General features: G+C 37.7%; 1 long non-coding RNA gene across 1 annotated transcript; it reads right to left on the bottom strand.

Annotated features, from left to right (window-relative positions):
• Positions 1–12,811: 12,811 nt before the first annotated feature.
• Positions 12,812–16,029, bottom strand: LOC130657012 (uncharacterized). The gene is made up of 3 exons (XR_008985047.1): positions 15,796–16,029; positions 15,400–15,594; positions 12,812–13,687 (listed from the first exon to the last, which is right to left on the bottom strand). It is a non-coding gene; the product is annotated as an uncharacterized LOC130657012 (long non-coding RNA).
• Positions 16,030–27,031: the final 11,002 nt, after the last annotated feature.

The following is a 27,031-nucleotide window of genomic DNA, read 5'->3' as shown; positions in this document are numbered from 1 at the left end:
ATTTATCGAACCATAAACGCCTATGTAATCACATCCCCACTTTGTTGGCGGTGTGTTTTCTACGCACGCTAGACCAGGTCCACCAACATGTACCAATTTTATGTCAGTCATTATTGCGTCATTTTGTATTTTAAATATTCCAAACTCGTTTTCACGTGCTCCAAAGCAGACATTGCGTTTCAATAAAATCCATTCACCTAAGAAATGTTTTCATACTACTAATAATTCATCATTTATTTTTATTTTTTTAAATACCCATAACATGTTGATCCTGAACTGTCATTTTATTTGACTTCATTTAATTTGTGCTTGTGTACTTTTTCTATATGTATAGTTTAAATTTTTTAATTGTTTACTTTTTATATTTTATATTTCACCGAAATTTTTCAATTTATTTTTAATCTATTTTTTAAAAAAAATAATCTTAAAGCTAGAAACTAGTTTCGCCGAATGGCACTATAGTATACCATCATGCCTTTTCACATATTCCAAGCGTATGAACCTTTAAAGTTCCAAACAAGCAGGCCAAGGCGATTAGCAGTTAAAATTAGGGAAGGAACAAAAAAATGCACAGATTTTAGTTCTTCTAACATACAACTCATTGCAATGCCTTCAGACATACCGGCTAAATAGTTAGTCGTCGGCCCTTGCACAAACCCACGGGTTCGCTCGTCCTTTGTATACGCGCAATTGGTGTGTCTCGCTACTTGCGGAACAATTCTGAACAGACAGACTGACGTATGCGGGTATTGTAATGTAGATACTTGCTGCTTCAAGAATAGTAAGAAAAGTAGATGCTCTTTACAATGAATAAAAAAGAAAATATTGAAACGAAAATATTGCAGGATTAATAATTGAGGAATTGCCTTGTATTTCCCTATTCTGGACAAAATCGGAACATTTTAAACAGAGACGAAGATTAACAAGATTTTGTTTTTTAATTTTACGTATTTCTAGTTCCTTCGCAATTTTTTCTTTACAACTAGTTTTAAATTCACTTCAGGCAAAGAAAACAAGAAAAACAATATTTTCGAGTTCTAATTTGCGGTTATTTATTCCGCAGTTTGCGCAATTACTGTTAGGGTATTTCTCATAATTTGAATTCGCACGATCCCTTCCTCCATAAACAATATTTTTTATTTAGGTTATATTTGCATTATTTCAAGAAAAGTGCCATGATCTAAAATGTCGGAAGAAAAATAGTTATGCTGCCTTTGTGATTTTTATTTCTAAATTCTGACGAAAATTGCTATGCAACTGTCCTTAAAAAAATAAAAATAAATTTTAATTAATATGCAGCCTAGCTGAGTAATTTACACAGACTTGAAAGAAATCAGCTCAAAATAACTCAGATTTTCACCTTTGCACAATCCTTTGGTCGTATCTGTGACGGCTTTTGTGGGTAGTGTCTAAATATTAAAGTGAGGATATTGAGGTGGCAGTAACACTTTCATATTCGGAAAAAAAATTCACATAATCGCTTACATTATTATTTTCTTTTGTCTATTATATCACGATTTTATTGCATACTATTATCTTTCACCTATTGATTTTCAACACTTTAAAGCTTGATTCCCACTGTGGTTTAACTTGGGTTTAAATATAAAACCTAAAAGGTTTTAAATGTGTTTTAAAAATTAAAATAAAAGCTGAGCATTCCCACTATGTTTTAAAAGCAAAAACATGTAGCGTTTCTCTCTTTGTAGACTTTGTGTGATTTATCACTGGATATTGGCGAATAAGTACGCTAAGATTCTCTTCCTGTACCAAACTAAGTTTTTTTTCTGCCATTTTTTATTCCCTTTTCTGTCTTAACGTGAAAATGGCCAAAATGTGCCCTAAAATCATTGAAAACTCCTTCGGCATTTGTTGGCACCTTTGAACTTTAAACCACAATATCAAAAAAATTTGATCTAAGGTTTAATATTATCTGTGGTTAAAACAGGTTTTATGCCGAAAATTTTAAAACACGAACACGTTCACATTATGGTTTAACTTTAAAACACACTTAAAACACACTTAAAACACACTTAAAACACACTTAAAACACACTTAAAACACACTTAAAACACACTTAAACCACAGTAGTGGGAACCGAGCTTTAATTACATTGTTTAATAATTAATTAATTCTGCCGAATATAGGTTCAATGCGACGTTTTAGTGAAGTTATACATCTACATCACCGAAAATTTTTGCTGACTTCGCAATTTATATAATAAGTGAAGATAATTTTTATACGTGTTAAAGAACATATTTTGGGGAAACAGTAAAACGTCAATACATGCATAAAATGTTGAGTAAATAATGCTGCTGTTTGGACAGCTAAAAAAGAGTCAAAGCCGCATGAACAAAATTTTAATTGCGTGTAAATATTCTGGTTAAGTTTTAGTTACAACTTAAGGCAAATTTAATCTATCACGATTAGATGTTGAAGGATTAGCTCCTTAACAAGCAGGTAGACTTCGTTAAAGGATACGGTAGACCCTTTAAGTAAATTTTTTATATTTTTTCTTTTGCAGATAAAATTTCTATGCTAAGTTTCCTACAAATTTCAAAAGAAATTTAATGAAAGCAATATTTTGGTGGATAAAAAAAATGTATTTTTTCGTAACATCAGTGGGCACAAGAGCGTTTTTTTAACGTTCAAAAGACGTCATTTCGTTCAATTAACGGTCAAATAACGTACCGTTTGCACATTCAATAACAACTTTTTTCAGGGCGTTCAAATAACGTTCCATTTGGAACGTTTAAGTTACCTCCAACGTCATTAAGTGAATTTCGCAGGAAAGGAAGTTAAAAAAAAACAGAATATAAATATATGAATTTATTAAAACTAAAATCGGTGAAATACAAACGGCGTTAGTTATTATAGAACACATCAAACTATCAGTATTAATTAAATATTATTATTATATACCCGTAAGCAAAAACAGCCATTGAATAAATAATCGTATTCCACCCGTATTATTCAATGCTTGTGACGTATCGTTGAATATAAATCACCTCGGGTTAATAAATCTCAATAACCTATGTTTACCTATTGTATATCTACTTAATAAATTATAATAAATAATTTTTTTTCTCCTTTGAGGTTTCTATCACCTGTTGCTTTTTCATCCACCTTCTCCACATCGGTCTGGTAAGGACGACAACTAGAATAAAATAAGGAAACAATTTGTGTGATAGGCAAAACATGCAGGTTATTACAAGACTGACATGAAAGCCGAGTCATAAATTTCAAAAAAACTTACTTTGTACGACAGGCTAAGCATGCAGTTCATTACAACACTGACATGAAAACCAATTCATCAAAATTCAGCTGATGGTCTTTAACCTCGTCCCCGGATTCCTTTTCTCTTTTGACTACCAAGGCACAAGTAAAAGAGACAGAGTTCTGGAAACGATGTGATTGGGACAACGAGATAAGTTGCTCGCACTAAAACAATAAGCTACCGCACTACGTGTGTTTTCTTGAATATGTTACTCCCTGGGGGCACTTCTTTAGCACTTTTTTGACACTACTATGCAAACGACGCTTTTGTAGTATCGTTATTTAAAAACGTAACTTTCGGGTTCTTTAAGATAATTCTTAAAAAAACGTTACAAAAGAAATGTTACAAAAAGGTCTAATCGTATACCATTTTTATAAAGTCACACTAATAACGTTAGAAATACGTGACAGTGACTTTTAAAAAACGTTTTTTTAAGAACGTTTAATTTGGGTTAGTGTAAATGACGTTACAAAACAGATGTTAGATAAACGTTTATTTTTATACCGCTTTCTTAACGTCACACTAATAACGTTAAAAATACGTCATTTAATAGCGTGTAAAAAACGTTTTTTTTTTCTCAACGTTTATTAAACGTTAAATTTATGTTTGTCTTAATAAGGTTAGAAAAGAAACGTTACAAAAACGTTTAATCGTGTAACGTTTTAATAACGTCACACTAATAACGTTAAAAATACGTCATTTAATGGCGTGTAAAAAACGTTTTTTTTTTCTCAACGTTTATTAAACGTTAAATTTATGTTTGTCTTAATAACGTTAGAAAAGAAACGTTACAAAAACGTTTAATCGTGTAACGTTTTAATAACGTCACACTAATAACGTTAAAAATACGTCATTTAATGGCGTGTAAAAAACGTTTTTTTCTCAACGTTTATTAAACGTTAAATTTATGTTTGTCTTAATAACGTTAGAAAAGAAGATTTAAAAAAGTTAACATCATTATGTGTTTTTAAGCAGTGTGTGAAAAATTTTATTGCGAAATTTGAAAACGAAGTTACTTTCTTTTAAACAACAACAAGGAATAATAACTCTCTACTCTAATGAAACTTAAGGGGGGGCTTGGTGATAAGGCAAAATTGCTTTCTGCAAGCTCCAGTCAGTCTTTTAAACTCCATCGTATGGTTTGAGATTTTTATTTTACTAGCTGATGTATGTATATATTTTCTATTTACTTTTAAACGATACGAACTTGTATATATAAACGAACTTGTAACTCTCTTTGACGAAAAAAATACACACTACTACTACTACTTACGAAAACGTTTATTCGTGTAATGTTTTAATAACGTCACACTAATAACGTTAAAAATACGTCATTTAAGCGGTATTTAAAGAACCTTATTTTCATACCGTTTTAGAAACGTTTAATTTAGGTTTGTGTGGAAAACGTTGCTAAAGAATCGTTTAAATAAACGTCATTTTTTGGTTCCGAACGAAGCAACCAAAAAAAAAAAACACTTAAAAATAACTTTATAATAACGTTATGTGCCCATGGCATTGATTTAAAGCATATTTTGAAAACGGCAGTTTAGAAAGATTTATCATTATCATGCTGTTCTGTTAACATTTAATTTTTCTATCATTCTTTTTTATTGTACGTTTTGAATCCTTCTTTTACGTTATCAATTTTTTAAATTACTTAAATTTTAAACTGAAAATGTTTTGATCATTAATTATTCATTAAGTAAAAACCCAACGCCACACCTTAAATTGTTTCAACCGTCTTTTCTTAAAACAAGAAGTTCAGTCATACACTGCATGTTTACGTTGATAACTACCCTTCATTTTGTCTAAGACTGGGTAATCAATATTTTTTTAAATGTCAGTTTATTTAAAAAGTCTTGCTTTTTTTGATTTCGAAAATTGAATAATAATTGAGTCATCGACGAAAGATTCAACATTTTTTTGCAGTGTTTTAGAGCAAAATGCATTATAACTTGTGAAGATTTTTTTGAAAAAATTTAGTAAGAAATTATAGACCTCAATAAGAGAGTGAAATGAAAACAAAAATTGATTGAGGTAAGTTCTTCGTTGCAATTTTCTTCTACGAATATTTCTTCTTTCTTACTCGTAGAGAATTTTTTATTGTTTTATAATGTTTAAATTTTTCTTTATGAAAAAGTGTCATGTAAAGGAGATATTTCAAATATATTGAACATGCGTCAAAGGAGTCTACCGTATTCTACAAATTTCATTTTTTTTCTATTACTGCATTTAAAAAAGTAAAACATGTAAACACATGATAAAATAGCCGAAGGAAGATTAGCATGGAAGAAAAAGAGAAAAAGGAAGAAAATAAACACGTTAAATCACCTTCTTATAGCCTTCAATTGCTTTGTCCTTTTTCAATTCCTGTTTGTCTTCAGCTGTATCAGTTGCATTGTCTTTCACAAACCAACACTCTCCATTCATCATCTCTTTATTTTGTAACTTGAACATGATGTTGTCACAATCCTCATCTATTTCGCATTTTAACACACAGCTTATTTTAGTTTCTCTTTTCAAATACTTTGTTACACCCCCATCAGGTAATTCATCATCCTGAGTATAATAACCACCCCTTACAAAAAGTATTTGAAATGCAGCAACTGCAATTTCAAACAATCCGAGCTTCATCTTCTTTTCTCCAAGTGAAGCAGCAAGAGGTAGTTGAATACTTGTGTATCTGCCTCTGCGTTTTTTTAAATGAAATAGTCAAAGATGTTACTATGTGGAGGTCTGGCAAAACAACATTAGGCCAACTCTACATTGCATGCTAATGTATCTCCTTTCTATTCTTGTTTTAAAATTGCGATAAAAACAATCGTGTTGAATAAGCTGAATAACGAGTGACATTTGTTCAGTTTTTCAAATGCATATTAATAAAAGATTTATTAACGTTTTTAAAAATATAGCTCGATTTATAAATGCTTTTAACCCGGAGTATTTTAAGCATATTATGATCCGTGTGAAGCGGATTCTGTACCTTCCATAACTTTTATTAGGTATTTTAAAATAGAATAAAACTTAAACGTAGCCATACATTTTTTGTTTATGTCAACACTTCTTCTGAGAGGCTAAAGCGGGTTACTATACGTGTACAATATTGTGTTTAATAATCAACAAATATTATATGGCTTTAATAGAAATTTAAAGGGTAGCTTCAATCTGCCTTATTAAGGCAAATTACTATCTCAATTCTAAAATCACAAATTGTAAAAACATAAGAGTTTAATACGTACAAACTAACAACACGTGTGAACTCAATATACTTTATTTCAAAAACACAACTAACCGAACACACATGCGGACACATATCTACATACTAAGTATCATATCTGAAAACCACAAAAATTGTATAATGTGAGTTTAAATACTTATATTATCCTTATTGTGTCACTTGAAAAAAAACAAAAAAAAACTAACCGGATAATTTAACCCCATTCAGGCGCAATTTTAGGAGCTTACGTCCCACCCCACAGATGGTATTAGCTACATGAGCTTGTTTTCCACCATGTACTTTGCACATACATATAAACAGGGTGGAGGAGGGTCTTAATAAACATGGGGTTAGATAATTTTGGAAAACTAGTCGTTAGCCCGTGGAAAAATCCAATGGTTCGCCCGTCCTTTTTATACCGCATTGCATGCGTCTCACTACCTGCGCAGACGGACGGACGGACGAATTTTATTTTACGAATTTACGACGTAAATTCGTAAAATAAAATAAAAAAATAAACAAAATTTGAGTTTGATATGACACACACTGCGTTTTTTATCTATTAAACACCTGCTTGCCATTTTTTTAGTCCCGTTCTTACCAGAACCTTAAATATTAGCTCTTACTCGAAAAAAACCTAAATTTTTATGAAATTCTTATAATTAATAATTATTAGAATCAATGCCAGTTGGTAAAAAAGGATTAGTAACAAACCTATATTATAATGCCCGTATACGTCTGTCTGTCTGTCTGTCTGTCTGTCTGTCTGTCTGTCTGTCTGTCTGTCTGTCTGTCTGTCTGTCTGTCTGTCTGTCTGTCTGTCTGTCTGTCTGTCTGTCTGTCTGTCTGTCTGTCTGTCTGTCTGTCTGTCTGTCTGTCTGTCTGTCTGTCTGTCTGTCTGTCTGTCTGTCTGTCTGTCTGTCTGTCTGTCTGTCTGTCTGTCTGTCTGTCTGTCTGTCTGTCTGTCTGTCTGTCTGTCTGTCTGTCTGTCTGTCTGTCTGTCTGTCTGTCTGTCTGTCTGTCTGTCTGTCTGTCTGTCTGTCTGTCTGTCTGTCTGTCTGTCTGTCTGTCTGTCTGTCTGTCTGTCTGTCTGTCTGTCTGTCTGTCTGTCTGTCTGTCTGTCTGTCTGTCTGTCTGTCTGTCTGTCTGTCTGTCTGTCTGTCTGTCTGTCTGTCTGTCTGTCTGTCTGTCTGTCTGTCTGTCTGTCTGTCTGTCTGTCTGTCTGTCTGTCTGTCTGTCTGTCTGTCTGTCTGTCTGTCTGTCTGTCTGTCTGTCTGTCTGTCTGTCTGTCTGTCTGTCTGTCTGTCTGTCTGTCTGTCTGTCTGTCTGTCTGTCTGTCTGTCTGTCTGTCTGTCTGTCTGTCTGTCTGTCTGTCTGTCTGTCTGTCTGTCTGTCTGTCTGTCTGTCTGTCTGTCTGTCTGTCTGTCTGTCTGTCTGTCTGTCTGTCTGTCTGTCTGTCTGTCTGTCTGTCTGTCTGTCTGTCTGTCTGTCTGTCTGTCTGTCTGTCTGTCTGTCTGTCTGTCTGTCTGTCTGTCTGTCTGTCTGTCTGTCTGTCTGTCTGTCTGTCTGTCTGTCTGTCTGTCTGTCTGTCTGTCTGTCTGTCTGTCTGTCTGTCTGTCTGTCTGTCTGTCTGTCTGTCTGTCTGTCTGTCTGTCTGTCTGTCTGTCTGTCTGTCTGTCTGTCTGTCTGTCTGTCTGTCTGTCTGTCTGTCTGTCTGTCTGTCTGTCTGTCTGTCTGTCTGTCTGTCTGTCTGTCTGTCTGTCTGTCTGTCTGTCTGTCTGTCTGTCTGTCTGTCTGTCTGTCTGTCTGTCTGTCTGTCTGTCTGTCTGTCTGTCTGTCTGTCTGTCTGTCTGTCTGTCTGTCTGTCTGTCTGTCTGTCTGTCTGTCTGTCTGTCTGTCTGTCTGTCTGTCTGTCTGTCTGTCTGTCTGTCTGTCTGTCTGTCTGTCTGTCTGTCTGTCTGTCTGTCTGTCTGTCTGTCTGTCTGTCTGTCTGTCTGTCTGTCTGTCTGTCTGTCTGTCTGTCTGTCTGTCTGTCTGTCTGTCTGTCTGTCTGTCTGTCTGTCTGTCTGTCTGTCTGTCTGTCTGTCTGTCTGTCTGTCTGTCTGTCTGTCTGTCTGTCTGCCTGTCTGTCTGTCTGTCTGTCTGTCTGTCTGTCTGTCTGTCTGTCTGTCTGTCTGTCTGTCTGTCTGTCTGTCTGTCCGTTTTGCACGGGCTAAACGACTAGTATATAAGGAATTGCTCAACCCGAATTTGAATGTGTCAACATTAATTAGCACAAGGCAAACATGCAAGAACATAAATCAGTGTTATACTTATTTATTTGTTGAAAGCTAGGGACAAAATATTAGTAAAGCATTTGTTTAGGACAAAATGATACATTTGTAGCTTAGAAATCTACAAAGCCCCACCAAAATTCCCTCCTCCTCCTAATTCACAGTTGCGGGTGGTAGCTGCCTATGCTGAGCGAGTCTCCAGAAGGGCAACAATAATACAGGCGGTAGGGGATATAGAAACCCTAATTTTGATTTACTTTTGTAGTTTTCTCAACATATTTTGTGAAGGGTTGTAGCTCCATAGATCATCTCTCGAATGCATTTGATTTGAGTGTATTTGAAAACCTGCTTACATAAAGATCTTTTTTTTTTCTTTTGAAATTACCACGCACAATGGGATAGAGTGATATGTAATGTTTTAATACGTCTGGGTAAAACAAAGAAAATGATGCCTTAATTCGCGGTTTATTATTTCGATGTGTCAAAAAATTAAAGCTGTTTTAAAATTTCGATAAAGTGTTAATGACAACATGTTCAACTCTGTAAATTGTTTGTTTTTGTTTCAATAAACCTTTCCCGAATTTCATAAATTATAATAATTATGACGTCATCCAAAATTTTATAATGGTTCTATGCTCCTTAAATAACGAAATTCAGATAGAATATCAAATTATCATGACAAAACTGACGTTTTTAAAGCAATACAATATTCTGGTTAAATTTTATTAAGATTTGAAAACGAAGCTATTCTTGGAAACCTCGGCTATATGAAGGGATTAACTGTAACTTTCAGTTCGCAATTAAGGCACTTAACGAACAGAAATATTTACAAAATTAGGTAATTTGTACTACCTTTTGCTAAGTATCGACCTCTTTAATTGAGTTTGACATAGTTAGGAAATTCGGGAAAGGTCTGTTGTCTACTGTATATTTTTATCGCGCTGTTTGCATGGCTTTAACAGATAGATTTTCACAACTAGTACCGTTATTTTAACGTGAAAATACATCACAAGCTGCTTTAATGGACTTCTCTTTCGCTTAAGAAAATGTCGCAAGTTTATATCCAAGGTGGGCAATGCGAGATATGTGCTATTTATAATCTTCCGGTTTAGAGAATCAACCTTATCAGGCTTATCTAATACTAGTCGGTGACACGTGAATAAATCCACGGGTTCGCCCGTCCTTTTAATTTACCCGTTGCAACAAAGTGGATAAAAATATATCGCATTTGATATTCGTGTTTCCGTAGCACGTCTTTCTAACTTAGCGGGGGTCCGTGCAGAGACAGACAAAAAACGGCTTTCTATTAAAGAGACTAGTCGTTGCCCATCCTTTATATTTAACCGTCGCAACAAAGTGGATAAAAATATATCGCATGTGATTCTGTAACATCATTTTCTAACTCAGCGGGGGTCCGCGCAGAGACAGACAGACGACGGTTATTATTACAGAGATGCATTGGCCAGGTTTAAAATCAAGACTGAAAAACACGGACACTGAATAAAGTATTTTTGGATCGTGTACGTAAAAGGCTATAAACACATTTAAAAATTAAAATCACAGATAACAACTTAAATACTTACTTGAGAATATGCAGTAGAAAATGAAAACAGCATAAAAGTCAAAGTATGTATGCCATAATAACAATACATAAAATAAATTCCTGTTGAAAGCATAGTGGATAGACAAAAACCCTGGTTTAGAAAATCGGTAAACTTCAAAGAGCCAAAGATCAATTTTTCGCTGATGTTGAAAGTGCGCATTTTTAAGCTAACCGTGCACGCTGATTCAAAAATGGCAGAGCGACAAGAGAAAACATTGCATGAGGAAGAAACTTTGTACTATTTGGACGACGATTTTGATAAAAATTTTTAGAAGAAAATGAAATACCAGAAGATGAAATAGAATCTATCGCTGAAAATGTAAGTACTTTTTGTAATTTTTAAGAAAATGCATTATCATAAATTCACGCCTAGCAAGCTAGCTAGCTAACTTTATCTGACTTTTGTCACTAAATCTGTAGCTTTTAAAAAGATCCAGCTAATTTCTTATTCATTTATAGATTGAACCAGGTTCGTTTATGTCCGAAATTTGTGAATTTCTATCCTGAGGCCATTGAGTCTGAGTAAATAATCTTAGAATTTGTATGATTCTGAGTCTACAATTATTCTTATAAAAAGAGTTTATATTTCGGACCGCACAATATAATGTTTTGTAATTTTTCAAGGTACGCTACCTACATGTAATTATATCTTCCGCATGAAAATGTCTTTCGCAGGTGTAAACTCGATCGTTTTTTTTATCTACAGCTTAAAATTCTCATTGAGCTCACTACTTTTTGTTATCACATTCAACCACTTACTTAAATATCCCTACCCCTTTTTTTTTCTTCGACTACTATGACATCCAACTATGGAACAATTATCTCCCGGTATTTTATCGCATCTCGATAGCTACTTGAAAATCAATTTTTGTTCTAGTAAAAACAAATGAAAACACAGAAGTTAAAGTAACCAGAAGCTTTTTGGTTTATATTTACTTATAACACATCGCGATTTCGATGCGGTAGCTGCATGTGGGAACAGGTTATAGCATTATTATTTCCGCACTTACTTAAGCCTGATAATCTTGTTTCATAGACACAAAAATGAATTTATTCACGTTATTAAATTATATGTATGAACAGTCGAGAAAAATCGAAAATATTTTTCCCTTAACATTTTTTGTAATTATGCAAGAATAGCTGAACTTTACGTCTTAATTTTTTTGTAAAATTATAAGACATAACTCTCTTCATTATAACGAAAACATTTTATCTGTTAAAAAATACTTATATATCATAAAAATAATTACTTTAATGATATACTATTCTGAACTTCTTATGAAACTTTGCGTAATATGCGCAATGTGAAATTGAGTTGTGCACGGTCAGGAAAAAGAACAATAGAATAACGTTCTGAATAAGATATGAATGAGAAACTCGAAAGTTTCTAAACTAGGGTTTTTGCCTATCAACTATGTTGAAAGTTTTTCTTGCTTCCTTTTTTTTTTTGAAACATTTTTGAGGGACCTAGATTTTAAAGCAGGCGACGTTGCGCTAAATCGTTTAATAAAAACAAAGTCTTAACCACATAATTGAGAAAAGAGTGGTCACGCTTTTTAAGTAAACTCTACATCAGTTTAATGTCACTACTATCCCCTCACCTCCACCGAGATCCGTAATCATATCTTAACACTGACCACCTAAGTATGCAACCTGAATATGTAGCCGAGATCCGTATTTATACTTTAATAGTGACCACTTAAGTATTTAGCCAAGATCCATTATCATAATTTAATATTTCATATTTGTCTAAGGATACGGTAATACCAATAATCTATTTACTTATAATTAAAGAAAATTAATTCAAAAATCAGATTCCGTACGATGTTTTGCACCCATTCGGATTATTACAAGATAGCGGAGAATTAACACTCGTTGTCAGAACGCCAACCTATAATATCCTGGAAAATTTGAGATGGTGAAATATCTACGGGCCGAAGCCGTGATACAAATATACTGGTGACAGTTCTAGCTGTCGAAAGATGAATAACACTGGGCTTGTTCATGTGTGTCATCCATTATAAGCTAAATTGTCATTCATTTGTTCATTAAATATTAAACGTAATAATTAATAAATTGAAAGAAAAACTTTTAACCAAAAAACTTGTTATAGTAGGCTGTTCAGGTCAAATTTTTCTATGCGCCGCTCGACCTTCTAGCCGTATGCAACGTTTTCTACATTTCTATACGGTTTCAACGAGGGGTCGCGCAACTCCTAACTCCAAGCCATTCTCTAGTTATTGTTATTTTTATGATAGATAGTATAGCCCTTTTTTGTTGCGTTTTTCGGCCAATTTCGCAACAAAACACGGCACAAAGACGGGGGTCATGTATAGGTTTTTTTTCACAATTTCTATCTTTAAAAATCAATAACTCCAGATTGAGACATGGTAAGAACTTAAAATTTTTACAGTAGATAGTATATTTGTAAAAGAAAAAATATATTAATTTTTGATGGTTTATTTTTAGAAATGACGTAATGATGACGTCATAGCTCAAATATTACTACAAATTGCTCTAAAAGCGCAAGAAAGTATACAACAACCAGTAAACAATTTTATAAACTGTAATCTTAACGTTAAACAAAGTTCATTAGAGTGTACGAAATTTCGGACAAGGGTGTAAATTTGCAGACCAGATAGAAAAAATGACGTCATAGTTGAAAAAATCTTTCCAAATTGATGAAAATGCAAAAAAGTTCACAGGAACATAATAAAACACCACAAATTAGTAACTATTCAAAAATTATACAAACACTCTTAAGGAGTACAAATATCTGACAAGAGTGTAATTTGCAGACCAGATAGAAAAAATGACGTCATAGTTGAAAAAATCTTTCCAAATTGATGAAAATGCGAAAAAAATTCACAGGAACATAATAAAACACCACAAATTAGTAACTATTCAAAAATTTTACAAACACTCTTGAAGAGTACAAAATATTTGACAAGAGTGTAATTTGCAGACCAGATAGTAAAAATGATGCTGTAGCTCAAAAATAACATAAAATCAATGTATAAAAGCAAAACAATTATACAATAACCGGCAAAAATGTTTATAAACTGTAATCTTAACATTGAGAGACTTCATAGAAATGTACGAAATTTATATTTTTGCAGACCAGCCAGAGAAAATAACGTAATAGCTGAAAAGATATTTCAAATTTAAGGAAATGTAAAAAGAAAGTCCACAGGAACCACTGTAAAACACTAAGTTGGTAACTATAAAACTTTGACAAACACTCTTAAAGCTTGCAAAATATTTGACAGAGTATAAATATGCAGACCAGATGAAAATGGAACAACTGCACCTTTTAGCACCTAAATAAAAAAAAGAACGCAAAATATTAAGCTACCATAAGTGCTAAATGTTTTAATAGAACAATATATACCACATGTCACAAGTTGACAAAACAATGATCCTCAAAGGAAGAAGTTTTTGCCATAAAAAAGTTCCACGGTTTGAACGAAATACATTACCACAAAAATTTCTTCCCTCAAATATATAACTATACTATAACTAACTATATTCTAAGATAACATAATAACGTCTCCCTTCTCAAAATCTAAAATTATTGGAAAACTCCAAACTGTCTCAGGTTCTGACTCATATACTACATTAAACAACGTGCGTTTAGGATTGGAATGTCGTTTTGCTACACTTAGAATTTCCCCTTTACACCAATATGCATCCTCTTCATCTTCTTCCTTTAAATGATGCCGTATGTGTAAACCAACTAAACAATCAGGGTCTTTGATGAAGGAAGGGAGTTTGTTGCTTTTTTGTTGTTCAGACAGTTTTTTCATCCTTTCTTTCTTGATCTTTTCCATCAGTTCCTTTTTTTGGGTTGCAACTACTTCATCTCTATCTTCCTTCGACTTCAGGTTATCCTTTGTTACCTTTTCTGCAGATGATGAAAATGTTACATGCATGATTTTAACAAAGTTTTCAAGAAGCTCTTCCCAAGACATTTATCATCTCTGTTTTTAATTTTCTTTGATAAATTTCTCAATTTATCTGCCCTCGCTTTGCTATTATCTTTAAATTTCAATTCCACATTTCTAAGTTTTTCCTCTACTTCAAGATAATTGTTCTTTATACGACGATATTCTGCTGTCAACTTATTTTCATCCTTCATTGCTACAAATAACTCGTTACTAAGTTTCTTAACCTCTTTGACTTGTGTGTTGTATTGAATTTCTAATTCTTGAAAATTTTCGCACTTTCTTTTTAAACTTTTGTTTTCCTCCTTTAATTGTTTCATTTTCTCTTTAAACAAAACTTCATTTCTAGAACTAGCCGCATCAATAGATCGCTGATGTGGGGTAATTTGCACTGGAACACTAAACTCAGCTTCCAACAAAGTTTCTATAGCAGAATTAGCTTTCCTTTTTTTCAGACCATTTACTTTCTCTACTAGTCTTTTAACTTTTGTATATAACGCTTTTTCTGGACATGTTATTTCAACACCAAGTAAAACAAATCCATCACTTACTTCTTTAATGCTTTTTTCATTCAATGAAGAAAAAAGATCATAAACTTGTTTATTTTTAATACTCATTTTTAAAGCTGAAAATATATCAAGCGAAACTGCACTAATAATTTTATTGTCTAACATAAGCTGCAAAACTTTTAACCAATGCATATTATTTTTAAAATACCATTCCTACCTAGACTGTGTATTATCTGCCTTTCTAGTTTACGTCAGCAATTATGATATAGCTATACATACTAAACAATGGAATATTTACAAAAATAACATTATATAATCATTATCTCTTCAATTATTATCTAAATCTTGCTTTTTAAAACAGTATAAGCTAGCTATAAAGTAACCTACTCTGACTCTTAGCTAACTTTAGGCCTGGAAAGTTGGAAGAGAGGCGTTTTTGTAAAAAAGAATAATGGTAAACAGTAAACAGTTTGCAAGAACTGAGTGGGTAACAAATTGGTATCTGGAATCAACAAATTTCCAAGCCTAATACTTTAAGTGTTTAAAAACCAAATCACACTAGTAGTAAGCAAAATATACCTTTATCTATTAACCACACAGTGGTATGGAATAATTAAACACAACATCACACACTCCATCTTCTGGTCCACTACTTCGGCTAATATATATATAGCTAGGTAGCTAGCTAGCTTTGGTGCTTTAGTTTAGTAGCTGTGTCTAATGTTAACTGGAATATCTAGCACATAGCCATGATTAATAGCCATCATTCCAAGACTATAAATTATATAATAAAATAAAATAAATAAAAAGTCGAAATTCGTTGTTGCACTGCAGCAAGTCACATAGAACTTTAAGACGGGGGTTCGATATAAACAAAAAATGCTTTTTCTCCAGATTTGTCATGCAGGAAAGTTAGGAATAAGAATAGAAATTGAAAGTATATTTTTAATATAAACTAATTTCAAGTGAGACTACCTGATACGTCATGCACTTTCCTCTGTTTGCGCCAAGTTTACATTTCCCTCGTCGAAATCTGAATACACTGTTGGTCGTTTAAACAAGTCTCATTCAAAAAAACAAATTTAAGGTACTTAACAATCACTATCTGCCCATACACCATCTGTCTTAAGCGAAATAGGTGCCGAATTCGACGATTTAAAATAAGTGCCATCACGCGCAATAACAAAATACGCGTTGCCGTGTGCGAGCTTGTTTTAAGCTGAATTTCCGAACACGGCAAAAAGTCACGTGACTGAACAGCCTAGTTATAGGGTGGTTTTATACTAATCTGTCAGAATGAGTATAATAATTTATATTTCCTATATACTTTGTAAGTTTCAGGATCACGGCTTGGGAAAACCAGAGTTGAATGCCGAGTATAACATTTTTCCGCTCGATTTTTTCGTATTTTGTTTTAAATAGTAAGAATGCTACTTCAAAATGGAGCCTAGTTTTGTTCTTACATGACATTTATAGTCATTCGTAGGCCAGAATTTGGTCATTTTCAAGCATATGCTAAGTATTATATGAAGTAACTGGTTAGGCTATCCTGTGTAAATATTAACTACTAAATAAATAAATAAATAAATAAATAAATAAATAAATAAATAAATAAATAAATAAATAAATAAATAAATAAATAAATAAATAAATAAATAAATAAATAAATAAATAAATAAATAAATAAATAAATAAATAAATAAATAAATAAATAAATAAATAAATAAATAAATAAATAAATAAATAAATAAATAAATAAATAAATAAATAAATAAATAAATAAATAAATAAATAAATAAATAAATAAATAATAAGCCTGAGAAGGTGTTGTGGAATTTTTATGATTTTTATTTCATGAGTAACTTTTCTTAAATCTTAAATAAGGAGTTTACATTCTGGACTGTAATTTTATCGGGTGTTTTTCTTTTTCTATAAGACACCTAAGCTTTTGGTCGATCCTAGACTTTTTTATTTGACCCTGAAAATTTCTTTAAAATATATTTAATTTACAAGGCTTTTTTGATCAGGTTTTTGGTATAGCTATCGAACGATATTCTCTATTTTTGTTTTTCCTTCAAGGTACATGTAGAGATAGGAAAATGTATGTTCACCCCAACTCGTTCCTGCTCCAGGAGCATTTACACCAGATGCTTTGGATAAGAGATGGCAAAAACCCGTCCTATTAAGAGTAAGATTGAACCTCGACTCCCCACACCCGAAGCTATGAATGTTTTTGAACGCAACGAGATGGCGAGGACTCGTCCAGTAGTCAAGAGTAAGCTGCGCGAGTGGTCTGACTGGCTTGTGAACTATATACCAGAGGGTATTAGAAAGCCGGTGTAAAGTATATACGGATCAGCAAAAAATCGCATCCTTGCTCTTTATGATGGAGCTAAGAAGATCCAGATGGTTGAAGTTGAAGAAGAGGCAAGGGAGGATCATGCCGAAGACGAGCAGCAGCCGAAACAAGACTTCACACCTCAGGAACAAATGCATGCTCACCATAGAACCTTCAGAAGTTTTCGCATCCCTGGCATAGATGGTACGGATGTTGATGGGTACTTGGGGATGGTGCGATCACACGTGAAAACCTTGGTTAAGAAACAGGTTAAAGACATGGGGTCTGTTAAGGTGCAGTGTTCCCTTTGGATTTTATGGAAGAAGCCAGTGGAGGGTACCAACGAGTTTATCGAAGTCGATAAGGTCTTCCACAGCAACATGACACCAGTCTTTCAGGGTAGCGTCGTGGATGAAGTGCTGGATACGATGTTTGCCCAAGTCAGAACGCATGTGGAGAACCCAGCGCTGCCCAAAAGTGCCTTTACAATCAGTCAAATTATGCATCTCGACGTAGACTTTCATAAGCTACGGCTAACAAGGGGTTCCTCGTATATCGAAGCACCCAAGTGGATAGCCACCAAAAACGCTATCATTAACGCCGCGAACAAGGACGAGGAGTGCTTGAAGTGGAGTATCATCGCTGCACTGCATCATGAAGAGATAGCTAGGGATCCTCAAAGAATCAGCAAGCGGAAACCCTATGCAGAGCAGTATAACTGGCAGGGCATCGAGTTCCCCACAAGCATCAAGGACATCTCTAAATTTGAGAAGAATAATCCCGACATCGCGGTTAACGTCTTGTACGTGACGGGGAAGACTTTCAATATCCTACGCCGATCTACACACAACTAACGCGAGAAACAGGTTAATATGTTACTCCTCACGGATAACAAGAAGACCCACTATATAGCCGTCGAAGATCTCTCACGGCTATTGGGTAGTGAGACCTCAAAAAGTACGGCAAAAATGCACTTTTGCCTGAACTGCTTGCAAGCCTTACCCACAATCGAATCGCGTGATAAGCACTATAACTACTGCAGGGATAACGAAGCGGTCAAGACCACGATGCCAAGCGAAAAGGAAAAGTGGCTCTACTACAAGGATGGTCAGCAGCAGTTTAAAGTACCCTTCGCCATTTATGCGGACTTTGAATCCCTGCTCGTTCCCATTGCTGAAGATAAGAGGAAGACTAAGACGAAAAAGTTGAACAAGCACGTACCATGTGGCTGGTGCACATATAGCGCTTTTGCCTACGGACCCGTGCCAGACCCACTAACAGTCTACAGGGTGAGAAGTGTGTGAAGAGGCTCGTCGACCACCTAGAGCATGAGGTAAAGCGACTCTACAGCACCTACCAGGACATGTTACCACTAACGGAGGTACTAGAGAGGGAGCAGGACTCCGCTACAACTTGTCACATCTGCATGAAACCTTTTGACAATGACGAGTATAGCCGTAAAGTTCGAGACCACTGTCACTACACAGGGCTGTATAGAGGTGCAGCGCACGCGATTTGCAACCTCAGATACAAGATACCTAGCCACGTACACGTTATCTTCCATAATCTTTCAGGGTATGATGCCCACTTGTTCATACGAGAACTTGGAGAGAAGTTTGACACCCAGGATATTGACTGTATCGCTGAAAACACCGAAAATTACATCTCCTTCCACGTTAAAAATAGGGTGCCCATTGCATGCATGGGACACGATGATGGTGATACGTACAAGAGCATAGAGATCAGATTAAACAACAGCTGTCGCTTTATAGCACCAAGCCTGGAGAAATTGGCAAGCAACCTCATCGGTACAAACACGGCAGTTATGAAATGTCAGCAGTGCGCAGATACATGTCTGGAATTTCAAAGCACCGACGCCGAGTATGTAGCAAGCTTTTGGTGTAAAAATTGCGATTTGAATACCACGAAGCAGCTAGACAATAGCAGGTAAAGACAAACGTACCATCCATGGCTAAATTCATTGAAAAAGACGTCTTCAGGCTGATGCTGATGGTGTATACCCCTATGAGTACATGGATAGCCGGCAGCGATTCGATGAGACGGAACTACCTCCCAAGGAGGCTTTCTTTAGCAAATTGAACATGAAGGGGATCAGCGACAACGACTACAAGCATGCTCAAAAAGTATGGAAGCGCATCACTCCAGAGGGTGCTGTGGTCAGCATGGGAGACTATCACGACCTGTACCTTACTACAGACGTCCTGCTACTAGCCGATATCTTCCAGAGCTTTCAAAACGTGTGCTTAGAGAACTACAAGCTCGATCCTGTCCACTTCTACAGTGCACCAGGCTTGGCATGGAAAGCTGCGTTGAAGTACACAGAAATCAAACTGGAGCTCCTTACTGATCCTGACATGCTCCTGATGTTTGAAAGATGTATCCGTGGAGGCATAACCCAAGCTGTGCACAGATATGCCAGAGCCAACAACAAGTATATGGGGGATCAATACGATCCAGAGGTTGAGTCGTCCTACTTGCAGCACCTCGACGCCAACAATTTGTATGGCTGGGCCGTGCGTCAAGACCTGCTAACGAGAAACTCGTCGCTGACAACAAGCACGGCTACATCTTGGAGGTTGACATCGATTATCTAAATATACCTTTCCTACCGGAGTGCAAGGTGGTTCACAGGGTCGAGAAACTAATACCAAATCTCGAGCACAAGCGGAGGTACGTGATACATATCAGAGTCCTTCATCAAGCTCTAAAACACGGGCTCGAGCTCAAGAAGTTATACAGAGTCATCCAGTTTAACCAGAAGCCCTGGCTGAGGGGTTATATCGATCACAACACGTGGCTTAGAACCGCCGTGAAAACGAGTTCGAGAAGGACTTTTACAAGCTCATGAACCTTTCGGTGTTTGGTAAAACTATGGAGATCTTGAGGAACCATCACAACATCCAGTTGGTTACCAACAAAGAGTACACCAAGCTCGTCATGAAACCAAACTTCAAGGGCGGAAACTACTTCAGCAGCCACCTCATGGGCGTGGAAATGTATGAAGCAGAGGTAACAAGCCCGTGTGTATTGGCCAAGCCATTTTAGACAACTTGAAAATCGTAATGTACGACTTCCACTATGACTACATGCAGCCCAAGTACGACAGCAATCTGCGTATCTGCTATATGGATACTGATTCCTTCGTGTACCACATCAGAACAGAGGATTTTTATCGCGATATTGCTGATGATGTCGAGACACGTTTCGATACGAGCGCCTACAGCAAAGATGACAACAGACCTCTCCCCATCGGTAAAAACAAAAAGGTCGTAGGTCTAATGTAGGATTAGCTTAATGGTAAAATCATGACAGAATTCATCACTCTGAGAGCAAAGCTTTATGCTTCCAAGAGTCTCACGAAGGAGGGCGGCGATCGCAAAGCGAAAGGTGTGAAAAAGTGCGTCACGAAGAAATCCATCACCTTCGAAGACTATTAGCGCTGCTTGAAGGATGGTGTTGACATATACAAAACCTGGGTCTGTATCTAGAATAAAAGGCATCAAATCTACACGCAGAAAGTGAACAAGCTGGCACTCAATAGGTAAAATCCTGATTATATATAGGGAGAATGGAGAATACCTCAGCGAAGAAGTGCAACTCGAGAGGCTCCATTACACCAACATGCAGTCTATGTGGGTTGCAGATAATCAAAAGAAGGGTCGTCGATATATAGCCTAGTTAGAATGCAGTTTTGTGTGCTTGATCGAGTACACAAGACAAATGCACGTTGTGTTACTATTCGTCGTGCTATTGCCATACGCTCTGATCGTGCTCTGTTATCTGAAGTACAGGAGGCTATTAACATCTCTATTCTCGCTTTGAAAGATGCACATAAAGGTAAGGCACACCTCCTACCAAAGACGTGTACAGAAGCCTATATTGACAAAGCAACGGACGAGGTTGTTAATAAAGTGTACTCTGAGTATGTTCAGCGTGAGCTCCATCAAAAGGGTGAGAAGACGGCTAAGGCTCTATCCTCACAGGCTATCAGTCTATATACCAAGGCCGTGGGGAGTATGGTTCATTTGGATAGTGCCAAGGGTCTTAGGCAAGATATCGAAGAGGACCCCATCATCAAGAGTCCATGGCTGACCTGGGGATACTAGTCTATTCAGCTTTTGGCAAGTTTTTGACACCTCTTTTAGTCGCTGCGCATACGATTAATCACACCCAACTCTCAACGGCCAAGGTGGTTGAAGAGAAGGTTAATGAAGATCAAGAAAACAATGGGAAATAGTCTATCAAAGATACACATGGACAATCGTGAACGTTACGAGCGTTTAAAGAGCATGACACGAGATTTACACAAGTTACCATCCATGCGTTATTCGGATTGGTGTAGTACATCTGCTGATTTGGGTGTATATGATACCATCATCATAACACCCCCAGCGGCTCGCTTCCCGCCACACGTCTGTTTTTTAGAGACGAGATCTTATAAGAATTCACTGGAGTACGCGGGAAGATTTGGCCCTCCGGGATAAGTATTCCTTGATGATCAAGATCACAGGTTTGGAATGGTTCTTCTAAGCCTCGGAGCTTAGAATAAAATGGACGAAATTCAACCACAAGAAGTAACAGTCATAACAAAGCCAGTAAAGCACCCAGGGAGAGTCGCGCAAGGTCACAAGTTGGCGGCACTGATGAAGAAGAATAAGTAAGATCTGAAGCAGCAAGAGGGTGCTGTAGAATCTACAGTCAAAACTTCTTCTGGAGGCACTTCTTTCTTTCTTATAGCTGACGAGAGCCTGGATAAGAAGCGTCAACCCCAGCACGAGCTGGCCATCAGTGGGAGACATAGAAAGCATAGTCTCTGGTTGTTAACGCAGTGTTATACGGCCTTGCCAAAGAACCTAGCGGGTACAACTGAAATTGGAGCATTTTTTGCCTTGATTTTCAACTAATAACTATGTCTTGTATCGAAAAATTACGAGAGGGAGAGATGCAGAAAATGGAGAAAACAATCGAGGATTTGGAGCAAAAAATCGAGAACTTGGAAGCGAATAATGAGGAAAGAATTTGGAATCTGTATAAGATGAGTCGGAGGGTCAAACACAACGACCGGATCGCTTTAATCGCCTGCGTCTCGTCGGTGGCTCTTGCCATGATCCACTATATGATGAGATATTAAGACCCGGGTGTTACGGCGCTAGAAGTGTGAGCACAGTCCACATCCGACTGGTTGGAATTACTCTAAAAAGTACAAGATGAAAAATACCGTTGAGTCCAAGATAAATCGTCTTTTTAGAGCCCTTCCAGCCCGTTTTTAAAACACCAGCCAGCAGCCCGGAAATAACAACGGCAATCCTAACGATATCATCATATCACTCGAAGGACTCAAGTGGATGGAGGGTAATACAAGTGACCCCGATATTCAGGCGAGACTGCGAGCACTTATAGATGCATATAACACGACGTCCCGTTAGATGGTGCCCTGGGGTAAGGTACGTATTAAGGTGAGCCACAGGTTCACCTTAGCTGTCAGTATAAATCACGAGCACCGTCCTCGCAACATAATCCCCGGATCAAAAAAAATTACAAGTAGATATGTCTCTTGTAGTTAATTATTTTGAAGGAAAACAAGTGCGATCATTCCCTGTCCAGGGCATAGGTCAACGCATCGTGGCCACCGATGCTTGGAGAGCTGTAGGGTATGAACGAAGGGCTGGGGTGCAAGCCATTCAGAAACATATTCCGGAGAAGTATAAAATGGTATGGTATTTAGATCCAAGTACCTACACCCAGACACGGTGTTACTGACGGAAGCAGGCCTTTATTGCTTCCTCCTGAGGTGTGGCAGACCTGAAGCAGACCCATTCCTGGGTAGTAGAGGAGGTACTCCCCAGAGAAATGCGAAAGTTTACGGAAACCGTTGAAGAACAGCGTCAATCCATTGAGGAAAAGGACGTGACCATCGAAGAAAGATATATGGCCCTGGCACTGCTTAATGATGACCTCGAGGACAAGGATAGGTAGCTTGTGGTGTTGAATGACGATCTTGAGGAAAAGGATCGCCAGCTTGAAGCACAGTGCCAAGAAAATGCGAGACTCCGTGAACGCTACGTGCCACATGCTAAAGATCCTCAAAAGGACAATGTGATTATGATTTATCGTAAAAATAGGACTCCTGATGAGGATGAGTTTCACCACCTCCCGTATTACTGCGTACGCGTACAGAGACGTGCTTTGCCCACCAGAAGAAGATGGTTTAAGGATCAATAACCCAAGTCTGAAGGCCAATAGTATTCACGCGTTTAACAGATTTGCACAGAAGGGGCACGTGGAACGACACATATGCCACTTCAAGCTGTTCGAACAGCTGTTTGACATTGATATCAGGTAAGCGCGCACATGTTTTTTGTGGGTTATAAAAGCCACAATAATTACGCTCACAAGTATCAACTGAGCAAGTCCCCCTGCAGCGGGGGACTTGATGAAATGACTATCTGGCTCGAGAAATTTATCACTTTTTAACATGCTCCGGAGGTACGTCAACACCCTCTGGTACTAGCATCAACTCCCCCGCCACAAAACTACATTCGGGCCCATCTTTCAAATAGTAAAGGAGACGTGTACCTGTCCCAATACGGTCGAGTTTATACGTTTTCTTGCTCCACCAAGTGTCTGTTGCACGTCTTTTAGCATCACCATGCTCTTCTCCGAGCTGCAGCAAGTACAAGTATAGACCATCCTCGGGTAGAGGCTTTTCTTCAGGATGGCCTTCGCTTTTCGTAAGCGGCACATCCTCAAGCTTGATCGCTTTCGAAGGTTTCATACCAATCATCGCGGTTTTGGTGTTGTTCAACCCCTTGCCGATAGTAAGTGTTTAACGCATGTACTACTCTGTTCGTCAGTGACCAACTCTTGCGCATCTTGAGGTTCAAAGAGTCTCTCCGCAAGCACTTTGTTATACGATTCGACAAACGCCGTGAAAGTGTGGTGGTATTTGGTCGTTTCACGCTTTATCTTGACACCTTTGTTTTCTAGCAGCTTGCTCACGGCAGACTTGAACTCGCTACCGTTGTCGCATTGAAATATAATTGGATATCGTAAATTTCCGGCCTTGTATATGTCCCTAAGCATGTCCGCAACCTCGCTAGCCTTTTTGGTTCTCAATGGTCTCGCTACCTTGTACCTCGAAGCCACATCAATGCCCGTGAGTATAAATTTATACGTGTTGCTATACACTTCATCGTGGAGCATTTACAGCAAGTCAAATTGGTGCATTTCGTTGGGCTTTGTGATAGTGAAATGTGCGTAGTTGATGCGCTTAGGGCCTTTGTTATGTTTTAGCCACAGGAATTGATGAGTCAGCTTTGTCCACTTTGCGCAGTGAGTAGTTTGATGGCTTTTCGACCAGTCCAAAGATGTTCGGGTTGGTAATAGATACTTCTTAGTTTTTCCTTCTCTTCTTCTGTGAGGATATGTGCTTTTACTTTCGACATGTTTATTACATGTCAAAAATGTTCCTTACATATACTTGTATACCGCGAAACCGAGGATAGCCAGGGACCCTACGATGAACGTCAGCTCACCGTCTTGTTGCTGTTTGCTTGGTGTGTAGAAGTCGGATAACTTAAGGGTTTTCTCGATCGTCGCGATATAGTAGTCTCGCAAACCCTGATCTAGATTTTTTAAATTTTCGCCAGCTTGACGCTTAAGCTCTCGCTGCTGATTGTACCAGTCGATCTTTGCCTGTCTGTCACGTACCCAAGCTGCCTTGGCAGCCTGGAGTTGTTCGATCGATTTATCGTGCCTCTTACGTGCCTCGCCATGCCCCGACAGCTTGAAGAATAGGAAATTACTTCTTGAGAATGCCAGGGCGTTAATCAAGGCCCCTCTTGCCATTACAGCCAAGGTAGCCATTGTTTATTCTAGTATTCCACAGAGTGGAAGCGCCCATCCAAGATGTTCAACTGCGCATCTCGGAGCAAGTACACATAGCAGCGGATATCCCCACTTGTATCGTCATCTTTCTTGGTATTTTTCTTGCTCATGTGCAGCGTTATACCGTCTGACAACCTCTGTAATGGTCTTCCACTACCGTGGAGACTGTGATCGTGTGTCGCTCTGAAATCAATGAACTGTGCGTAACGTTGGCTGAAGAACTGACCGATGGTTACCTCCAAGTCGTGGCTACCAAAGAGTTCAACGACTTGTTCGAGATGATCCTTGTGTAGCATGGCGTGGCTATTCAGTTCATTCGGCTCACCTTCTACCGTGATCGAGATTTTCTCAATCTTGGGGTTGTAGAAAACCTCATTAACGCCGGAGTAAATTTGACCTTGCCGGGATCTACAAAAAACAGGAGCATACCCTTCAGAGACTTGGCTGAAGAATCGATCTGGAGGTTGTACCTCGTATCAGCTTTCTTCATCGTTATAACCTTGCTGCAGAGTACACGCTCATAGGGCAGGGCAAGACGGCTGTAGCGTGACATCATAGCACTCGCGAGGTCCTCGTTTGTCACTTTATCAAACTCGAAGCAGATGTTGGTGATCTTATAATCAGCATCAGCGGGCTTAGCTTCGATAGACCCTGATTTTGGTGTACCAGCATTTGATGACTTGGTCATATGGTGCGAAGTGCAGTACAAACTGCAACCTGTCATATAAGCCCGCTTGATAGAATGGCAGATCCCTCGTAAATTCGAACATTTTGCCAATTGGGATGCAAAAGGTGTTCCCATAGGCTGCCACGATCGCCTTTTCTTCATCGTTGCTTGCATGGCCGCTAGCTTTGACTTGAAGAGCTCTGGTGGTACCATCATTGAGATTGATGCCCTCAGGAATTAGATTGTTCTCACGCTCAAATTTGGGGAGCCACAAGTCCCGGTAGACTGCGATTACATTGTAGTCGCTAATGTTTTGCACTTTGTGGCCGTTTAAGCTTATGTAAAGGTTTTGAACCAGGGCTTTACCGATGTTGCCTTTACGAAGTGGAGGTGGAGCTGGAGATAAAGCAAACAGCGAGGTATTACGACGTTTTTGAGGAACGAGGAAACCAGCTTCTTTACGATGGAATAAAGCTTACAAAAAACAATGGTGAACTGAGGAAAGCTTCCGCGATAGAGAAGGATCTAGGTGTAGGCCGCCTACAAGACCTGGGCTTTACAGATTATACCAAGCCAAAAAAGGGTTGGGTGAAGAGGCTCATTAACAGGTACGAGAAAGTTGAGAACACCGAAAATATTTCGATGCAATCGTTGGGGGAGATCAGGACCGTCGTCGATGCCACCAATCGCGAAAGAAGGGGGCTTGACCTTAAACTTCAGACACTACAAGGTAACCTGAAAATCCTGACATGCAAGACAAGTTAGATGAAGATGACTGCCTGCTGGATGGTAAAAAATCCAAGATACTGGCTATGCTCCCCACCAAAGAGCTAAGCGCATGGGGAGGCATGCTTACGTGGAGTTTTGATAACCCTGTATACCTTCCCTTGAAAGGCTTCACCGATCGTCTCGAGTTCATGTTGACGGATGAGCATCACCATGATAAGAATGTTTCGTTCGTGGGAATTACGATCAATGAACGGGAACGACAGCAGCTTGTCGCGCAAGGACGTGAAGAGGGTAACAGGAGCTGATAAAAAAACTTGCAGTCTGTACAGTATGTTAGCGGTACTTAGAGGAGCTGCCAGCTTATTCATAGGTCTAATGTGTTGAAAACGCACTAGATGTCCGCTTACTCGATCTCGAGTACTTCTCCGCTGTCTCGATCGATCACCAAATCATCATCATATGCAACACGTCTCTGCTTTCCGGAGAGCTGTCTCGAGTATTGCTCGAGATTTTTCTGCCAAGCAATAGTACAACAAGGTACGCAATAGGGACCGTCTGTCTGTGTCGAA

The sequence above is a fragment of the Hydractinia symbiolongicarpus genome, chromosome 9 (assembly GCF_029227915.1).
Source record: "Hydractinia symbiolongicarpus strain clone_291-10 chromosome 9, HSymV2.1, whole genome shotgun sequence".
NCBI classification, from domain to species: Eukaryota; Metazoa; Cnidaria; class Hydrozoa; order Anthoathecata; family Hydractiniidae; genus Hydractinia; species Hydractinia symbiolongicarpus.
The sequence above is the reverse complement of the archived record's forward strand: the minus strand, read 5'-3'. Positions and strand labels throughout refer to the sequence as shown.